This window comes from Eptatretus burgeri, chromosome 10, assembly GCF_056783735.1.
Source record: "Eptatretus burgeri isolate ZD-2024b chromosome 10, Ebu_testis_v1, whole genome shotgun sequence".
Taxonomy (NCBI): domain Eukaryota; kingdom Metazoa; phylum Chordata; class Myxini; order Myxiniformes; family Myxinidae; genus Eptatretus; species Eptatretus burgeri.
The window spans coordinates 20,021,112-20,027,299 of record NC_140970.1 but is presented as its reverse complement, the minus strand read 5'-3'; the positions used below and the strand labels follow the sequence as shown (position 1 = coordinate 20,027,299).

General features: G+C 52.6%; 1 protein-coding gene across 4 annotated transcripts in view; it reads left to right on the top strand.

The window, feature by feature from the left end:
* The window catches only part of LOC147018040 (contactin-2-like), a 403,524-nt gene that overhangs the window by 311,792 nt on the left and 85,544 nt on the right, over nt 1-6,188 (top strand). The window lies entirely within an intron of this gene.

The window sequence follows — 6,188 nt, the reverse complement described above, 5'->3', positions numbered from 1 at the left end:
CTACATAAAGATAAGGGAAAGACGCCAGAAAGAAGCGGAGACTAATAGACAGGAGGGGACAACAGAAACTTATAAATGTATAGAGACACGGGAGACAGAAAAAATAGAGGAGAGACTGCATGATAATGACAAGGCTAGAGACGTACACACACACACGGAGGTGGTGGAGGATAGTGAGGGTGAGCTCGCGGAGCGTGTAGGGACCCAGTGCGAGCAGCTGGATAGCCTCTTCCAGGAACGAGGGGAGGGAGTATGCCCCCTTGAGGCGAGTCACGACCAGGTGAGTTCGGTCGTGCTTTGCGAGGTTGAGGGGACGGGTGCTGTGGACAGGTGCACGGAGAGCTTGGGGGGTATAGAGGCCCCGGAGACCCTTGTGGGGACACGAATCCCCAGTGTGGTTGTCCCGGTGTGTGTGGTGTCGAGGTGTGTGTTCACGAGTGTGGCGAAATGCGTGCTGCAACGCACGCATAGCGTAGGTGCAAGGGCGTGTGTGAGAGCGACCGGGTGGGTGACAAAGACCCCGTGTGTGGAAGCGACCCGTGTGTGAGTGGTGTGGTGGCGATTGTGCCGGAGTACGTGCTTCCCAGCATGCCGTGTGTGGAAGAGGCCGTGTGGGTGAGTGAAACGGCCAGTATGAGTGAGGCACCGCGGGCGAGTGCCCCCGCGTGTGTGAGTGGTATGGTTTGTGTGAGGGAAATGGCACGAGTGAGTGGAAGGCCGCGAGTGAGTGGAGCCACGTGTGCGAGGGAGGTGGCATGCGTGAGTGAACGGCCGAGTGCAAGGGAGACCGTGTGTGTGAGAGAGCGGTGTGTAAGGGAGATGTCGGTCGGCATGTGTGAACATGCAGCCGCGTCTCCCGGTGTGAGTTTAATGGTGAGGTGTGTTGGCGTCGTAACACGCGGGAGTGCGTGTGTCGAATGGCGACGACGACGGCGACAGAAGAAAGAAAGCCGGGTAGCGGCTGTAGTTGTTCCGGGGACCGTGCCGGGTTCACCCAGCAGTGAGCACGAGGTCCGTGCTGTGCAACGCACGAGGCCCCCACGTGCTCGCTTGCGAGAGTGAAGGCCCGGTCCGGAAACGCACGCGGTGGATTTGCCGATCCCGCGGACGGACAAAGTTTAGGCAGGATTACGGATTTGGACCGGACGGGTTCTCCACGCGATCGGGTGTGTTAAGCCCCAACGGGCAAAGCACATGTGTTCGCGTGGGGAACCCCTCGAGACGTGGATGTTGTGTTTTTTTTATGCGCACGGTGACGTCATGGCTGCACGTGGGGTTGGAATCCGGCAGGAGGGGTATCCCTGCCGGATGGTACCGTCCAAGGAGGGACGAGGTACACGTGCAGCTGCATGACGTCACAGGCAGGTGCAAAGTGCGCGAGCTGTGAGTTGCCACGCTGGTGCTGCGCATGTAAAAAAAAAAAAAAAAAAAAAAAAAAAAAAAAGCAAGCCTCACTTTCGGGTGCACAGGATTCCTGGGCAAGGGGTGGAAGACCCCCTTGACCAGGGCACAGGATGGAAACTAGTTAGGGGGAAGGGTTAACTTAGCTAGACCGACTTCATGGGGCAGGGGTAAGTCCTCATGGAGTCCGTGGAATGGATTAGTTAGAGGGATTGTAGCGAGATTTAGGTTGGGAAATTGATTAATGGGATTATTTGGAGACAGTGACTGACTTGTGAGTGTGTAGAGGGGACGTAGTTTAGCTACGTAGTGTTAAAAGGAACGTGCTGTAGTTTAAGGGACGACGTGGGAGCACGAGTTAGTTAGGGGATGTAGTTAGAAGGATGGCAGAGTTCAGCGGTGTGTGTGTTGAAAAGTTGTGAGGTGAGTACATGTTGAGTGAGTAAGGCCAGCGGGTCTGTGTGTATGGAGCGAATGGGGAATGCATGGTGCGATGAGTGATTGGGGGGAGGAGTGACTCCCGCCCAAGGGACCCCGGGGTCAGTGTAGACTGAGTTAGTGGGTTAGTCAAATTAACAAATATGGAAGTCGTTTTGCTGTTGGTGTGAATGTAGGCTCGAAACCCGTTTGGAGGGGTGCAGGAGCCCTGTTGACGGGCTGGGAGCGTGGCTGCGAAAAGTGAGTATCGCTGAGTGGGTACCCCGGGCACCAGGCTAGTCGGCCGTGGTAGGCCAAGGGCCCATGGGGGGCCGGGATAGCGTAGTGGGCTCGGGGCGCCATTAGCCGCGTGGGCAGTGTTGTGGGCACGGGTGACCCTCGGAAAGGGGCCTGGGAAGCCAGCCTGCCACGTGTGCGTTTCAGGGGAGGTGCCATGGGGGGCACTCCCCGGTGTTAGGGAGCTGGTAGGCTCGGAGGCAGTGTAGTGCCCGGGGGTGCCATCGTCGGAGAATCGGCACAGGGTCGTGCCTGCCAAAGGGAGCCACGTGTCCCAGCCATGAGACCGTGTGAGGGCATGGAGAGAAAATTGGGGGGCGAGGCCCGAAACTTACCGAAATCTCGGTAAGTATATGTGTAGTTAGGCCCAAACCCGTTGTTTAGAGGGAATAAATGTCATTCATGCAGGCTGCGACCCTTCTAGATAGCCGTTTTTCTTTTACTATCTTTATTTTGGACCAGCCGCCATTACTACCACCACCAACCACGTCTCAACAGCCATCACACAACAACCCCCAACCGCAACGCCGCTTCACAACAACAACAATGCCAACAGCCACGACCTTTACCGTCACATCTCGCTCTCGCAACCATCGCATCGCCGCCATTTCCGCGCCGCTTGTGGGCACCGATACTGGACTCGTGCAGGGCGCGCACCGAGCAGGGGTGCAAAAGCGCCGGCCTTTCCGAAGAAAACGGATCAAAAACGACTCACGCCCACTTCTGTTCCGTCCTATCGGCGAGCGTGGGGCGATTTGGCCCCGCCTCCAGGTGCGTTGGAGTAATATCGCTATTTGCAAATTCATGGATCAAAAAGCATTCACGCCCACTTTTCCTCGGTCCAATGGGGAGCCAGTTAGAGGTGAAGGGTCGGAGGTAAAGGGTCGAAGGTGAAGGAGCGAGGCCACGGGGCATATAAGGGGCCGCGCTCGCCAAACAGTTGAGTTAAGAGTATGGAGGGGAGAGAGTTAAGAGTTCGGAGCCAGTGAAGAGTTGGGACGAGTCAAGAGAGGAGTCGGAGCGGGCGGTTGGATGGAGCTGTGGAGAGGTGGCGGCGGCGAAGACGGTCGAGGGGGTGCTCGTGTCGGAGTCGGGGAGCTGCGGAGGGAGAGGCCGGCGGCGCGACCGAGGTCGTGGTGGAGACGCTCGTCGCGGGACCCGAGACAGGGAGATATCCTCCTTCCCCCGAGCATCAACAACCCCCTCCTGTTTCCCCCCCGCGCTGAGATAGTGCGAGAAGGGGGCCCCGTTCCCACCCCCTACCAGACACTGTCCGCGAGGCCCGCGGAGTCGGGGCGCCACCGCCATCTTGCGGCTCATCATCAGACGGGTAGGCCCGACGCGGTCTCGGCCCCAGGCCCGCCTACCCCCCTCATCCTTGAGGGTGGTCCTTTTCTTTTGCTTTGAGTGTATGTGTTGTCGGCGCCGTCTGTGAAGTAAAACTGTATAAGTGTTGCCGTGTGCTCGGTAGTCGGTTAGATCTGCATTGTTGCATTTGCTTTTTGTGTATTATTGTGTTTCTTCTTCTTTTACATTTGCTTTTGGTGTAATTGTATATGTGTGCTTTCCGTTCATCGCGAAATAAATGTGCTTTATGTTGAACTGTTTTCCCGCTTCGCTTCGTCTTTTCTCTAATTGAATCTCCATCTTACTTCACGTAAAGGGTTGGTCGTGGGCTAAAACGCCCGATAATTAATCGAACCGTCCAGGTTGACGATAACACCGCTCGGTTATCCCGATAGTACGGAACGGGTCGCTTAAAGTGGCCCGTGTCCGAAGTCGACCTGCGGCGAGGTGCGATCGCCCGGTCTACCCTCCGTGTGGGTACTTAGGTAGGTCGAATTTGGCGAGCAACCCTATCCCACGCGGGGGGCCGATTGGCACGATCGTGGTGAGGCCGAAAGGTCCACCCGTGACTGGTTCCCTGCGTTAGTCCGAGAGGGTCACGACGGGATTGTCCGTCCGGTGGGCGACGTTCCGCGATTCGAGTTACGTGGCCGCTCGCACGCCGGCGGGCGCGAATCCGCAACAATATATTAAGCCTGGTGTTGGTGCAGTGGTTAGGGCAGCCTCTTGGGATCCAAGAGGTCCTGAGTTCAAGCCCCGTTGGGCCACTGAATTAATACACCAGGGGGTTGACTCAGCCTGTCATCCTTCCGAGGTCGGCGAAATGAGTACCAGTATACTGGGCCGGTGTATACCCCAGTTAAAATTGGTGTACCTTATCCCTGTGTCGTAAGAGGCGACCAGTGTTGCGTCAGGAAGGGCATCCGGCGTAAAACATGTGCCAAATCACGATGCGGATCATACGGATGATCCGCTGTGGCGACCCCTCACGGGAGCAGCGAAAGAAGAAGAAGAGATATATATATATATATATATATATATATATATATATATATATATATATATATATATATATATATATATATATATATATACACTTAAGCCCAAAATTATTCATACCCTATGAAAAATCTGAGAGTTTTGCATTTATCTCATACTATACCTACAAGCTGGAGTGGTGGAACTTTCACTTCACCCAAGGACATTTAGTTGGCATGTACAAATCCACATATATTTTGGCTCAACATTATTTGCATAACAATAGAAATGTTAAGATATCTGTTTTTATGCCTGTCAAAAATTATTCATACCCCATACCAAGTCTCAGAATTGAGGCCAATGTTTGTGATAATGCACATGCTTTTTATATTCCTCAGATTCTTTATATTGTTATGCAATTATTCCAAGTTGTGTGCAGACAATCTGAATTCATTACAAATGTGGTCTATTGAATGTACAATGAGGAATGTTATAGAACAACACTCTGCTTTTAGATTATAAATTAAGGGGAGCTGATGCAATCACTCTCAGGTGATTGTCAGCATGGCGAAGAAGAAAGAAGTCAATGAGGACCTTCGGTTGTGCATTGTGAATGCTCACTAGGAGGGGAAAGGCTACAAAGCCATTTTGAAGCAGTTCCGAGTGCCAGTTGCCACCATCCAAAGCATAGTTAGGAAGTACAAGGAGTTCCATACTGTAAAAAATATTGAAGGACGTGGTCGGAAGCCAAAGGTGTCACCTCATCTGGCAAGAAAAGTATGGCGAGAGGCCAACAACAATCCACAGATCAGTATTAAGGTTCTCCTGAACAACCTTGGTGAGTCTGGGACCAAGATATCAAGGCAGACACTCCAGTGGACGTTGCACAAGGGGGGTCTCCATGGACGCCGACCAAGAAAGACTCCACTCCTCCATCCCAGTTACAGAAAGGCCCATCTAACCTTTGCAAAAGCTCACCTGATCAAAGATCCAAGCTTTTGGTCCTCAGTTCTGTTGTCGGATGAGACAAAAATGGAGCTTTCGGGCACAGCGATGTTGCTTTCGTTTGGCGAAAGGATGGTGAAGCATACAACCCTAAGAACACAGTCACGACCGTCAAGCATGGAGGTGGGAGCATAATGCTTTGGGGATGTTTCTCAGCCAGTGGGCCTGGCAATCTCATCAAAGTGGATGGCATCATGAAAAAGGAGCAGTACATCAAGATCCTTGAGGAAAACATCAAACAGTCCGCAGAGAAACTTCACCTCGGGGTGCATTGGACGTATCAGCAGGACAACGATCCAAAACACACGGCCAAGTCAGTCAAGAAATGGTTCCGGGATAATGATGTAGACGTTCTCAAGTGGCCAAGCCAAAGTCCGGACCTCAACCCAATCGGGAATCTGTGGAGGGAACTCAAGACCGGAGTGATGGCAAGGAAGCCTTCCAACCTCAAAGACCTGGAGACCTTCGCAAAAGAGTGGGTCAAAATCCCTGTAGAGACATGCAAAACCTTGTGAGCAAGTATAAAAACCGGTTGGAGGCTGTACTCACAAACAGAGGCTTTTCCATTGATTACTGAATGTAACTTTGAACTGATCTAAACAAGGGTATGAATAATTCTGGGCATGACTTTTTGTAAATCTATCAGTAAAATACCCCTGAAACAATGTATTTCTTGAAATGTCTCTTGCAGTGATTCTTTCAGCTGTTTGTCACATTCTTATGTAACTTAAGCCAGAAGAAAC